The following is a 3,036-nucleotide window of genomic DNA, read 5'->3' as shown; positions in this document are numbered from 1 at the left end:
GACAGACAGACAGAAAAAGTTTTTTCCGACCAGACGGAGTTATAGGCTTCGCTAATCGCTCAGCCAACCATATACGTCACACAAAAGTTCCTTCTCTTCCAGATATTGGCCATTGTTGGAGTGTGGCGGCACCATATAGTGTACCTTAGTTGTGCTTCAATGGAATCTGCTACTAGGGTGGCGTATACTTCTGTTTTGAGGCTTCTTCGTCATCTAACTGGGCCCAATGTCAACTTCACGACGGTTGTTACAGATTTTGAAACTGAACAGCAAAATGCTTGGCAAGTTGTGTTTTGCATTGCTTGCCAAGGCTGTCTGTGGCATCTTGTTCGTGTAAGAACACAGGAAAATGGATTCCTAGAATATTTTTCCTTTTGTATGTTTCTTTATCGTTTTACTATTCCAGGCCTACAGGCAAGAAGTTTTGACTCTCGGAATACTATTGATAATAAGGGCTATTCCTGAGGTCCAGAGGATAATTAGGTTGACCTTGGCTCTACCACTACTCCCCGAGACTTTGATCATGCAAGGTTTCCGCCTTACTTAACATGCCAGAGAAGAAGGCAACTACATCTTTCACATTGTGCATCCCTGCTTGACTCATGTTTAGGAATATTGGTTGTATCAACCATGAAGGAGGGCAAAAATGTCTTGTAATTCCTTGGAACAGAGAACAATGTTTGCGAAAGCCGAAATAGGACATTACGAGAGACAGTAGGGACAAATCCTAATGTGTACAGGTTCATCAGTAAGTACCATGAAATAATAGCGGTTTGCTGGCAAAACCGTTTTTCCATTGCAATTTTAAATGCATCAAATTTCACTAACAGAACCTAATTTTTTGCAGGCGGACTAGTAACATGGGAGCAACGTGCGTACAATATGTGTTTTTCCCTTCAGAGAGGTAAAAGACCAAACGAGGCACGGAAACGGACAGCCATAGAAAATGACGCCAGACTTGACGAGCTTAACTGAGATTTAGCACGACCTCCATGACCAATCAATCAAGCAATATTCAAATTCCTTAGAGCTGCATCACATCGGATGGACAATTTGGTAGACGAAGTTTTGTTGGCCAGCAGGCCAGGCTCGAAAAGCTAAATTGTAAAAATTAATTTTCTGTTTGTATTTTTAATGTTCTGCCAACCCTTACTCCTTTTACACTTGGTTTTAAACAGACAATAGGTGTCTCTGGTTTGGAAGTGGAATTCCCTTCCTTCAATAGTCTCTCAGTTTAAATAATTTACATGTCATGATTGATTAACTTTTAGAAATGAATTAAGGTAGACCTGTAAGGAAATTTTCTGCAAGATTCAAATTCTCTCAACACAACCAGATGTGCCTGCCTTTGCTGTCCTGCCAGGCCTTGAAATATAAGATCCAATAAATTTAAAAAACAAAGCAAAATGAAGTAACGGCTTTGACCACTGACACCTGTTCCCTGAGTCTCACAGCTTTTCCGCCGGCTCGCTTTTCGTACTGTGATTAAATTTTTTGTCACTCACCTTTTTGTGGGACACCCTAATGCTCGGCTAAGGCAACCTCTTTCGTAGTAGATGCACTTGGAGTATGGGGAATGACCCCTCAACAATTCACGTGCATAATGTTGGCTCGTTGGCCAAACCAACCAAAAAAAAAAAAAGGAAAAGTTGGCAACAAAAAAAAGAAACGCTTTAAAATAAAAATGAGGGTACCGATGGATTCGTCTTGATGAGAACTATCGATTTCAGGTGTCAGATGAATTAAACCGGCAGCATTTGGGCCTAAATGGCTAATAAATCCCCCAAAAGTGTAAAAATTAGCCATTTAGGCCCCAATGCTGCCGGTTAAAATTCATCCGACACCTGAAACATGTAGTGCCTATCAAGACGAATCCAGCGGTATAGAGGTGAGCGAACAGTTCGAATTCGATCGAACTCGAACGAACATCGAGCTGTTCGTGATCGCTCGAACACGAACATGAGGTGTTCGGATTCGAATTGTTCGAACACTTCTCGAACAGGAGTTCGTAGGCGAACAGAATTCAAGTATATATCAGAAAGACGCGTCTAAAATGGTCGTAATTAAGGAGGCAATGGCAGGCTAGTAAATAAATACATTTTTAAACGTTAACGGAACTATTGTAATCCACCAGAAAGAGCTTTTGTTGGCTGAGCGATAGCGAAGCCTATTACTCCAGTGATGATCAAAAAGTTTCGTGTCTGTCTGTCTGTGTGTCTGTTTGTCTGTACGCACGATAACTCGAGAACGAATTGAGCTAGCGACCTGGGATTTTCAGGGTCGTTTTGTATAATAAAAAGACGGATCGAGTTCGAAGAAGAGCATTCTAGCTCAAAAATTAGATTTTTAAAAAATCAAAAACCACAGGTCCCACAAATAATTTTTTTTAAAAATATTTTTTTTACAGTCTCCTAGGGGTAACTCATCAAAGTAGAGCCCTTTGGGCGAAAATTTTCTCCGTTTTGCTCTAGCTCAAACCGTTGAGGCGCTAGAGGGTGTTTTTGACGAAAATAAGCGGAAAAATGTACAACACTGTATGATTAGTCGAAGTGACGGGCGTTGACGGGCCAGAGGCCCGTATCTTTGTGCACATTTTTGCACTACCTGACTCGGTTGTCAGCGCCGCAGGCCAAGGTAGATGTATGCCAGGCGCGTCGCAGCGTAACAGTGTTTCGTGAGGTATCGCGAAGCCTGTTACGCGAGACGTGGCCTGGCGTATATCTACCTTGTTATGTTCTACAGCAAATCGCGTGACAGAAATGGTCGGGCCGCAGGCCCGACCATCGCCGCCGGCAGGCCAAGCAGGCCCGGTCCCTGCCGAACGGAGTTGCCGGCGCAGCGAAGCGAAGCTGGCAACTTCGTTTGGCGGAAGGGCGGGCCTGCTTGTTTACGATTTAAAAGACCATTTTGTCTTGTTCACGTTATTTTCGCCAGGAAATGCCCAATAGCGCCGAAACGGTACAGGATAGAGCAAAACGGACGAAATTTTCGCCCTTAGGGCTCTACTTTTAAGAGTTACCCCTGAGGAGCCCATAA

This window comes from Frankliniella occidentalis, unplaced genomic scaffold (assembly GCF_000697945.3).
Source record: "Frankliniella occidentalis isolate FOCC.00 unplaced genomic scaffold, Focc_3.1 Scaffold182, whole genome shotgun sequence".
NCBI classification, from domain to species: Eukaryota; Metazoa; Arthropoda; class Insecta; order Thysanoptera; family Thripidae; genus Frankliniella; species Frankliniella occidentalis.
Note: the sequence above shows the minus strand (reverse complement) of the source record.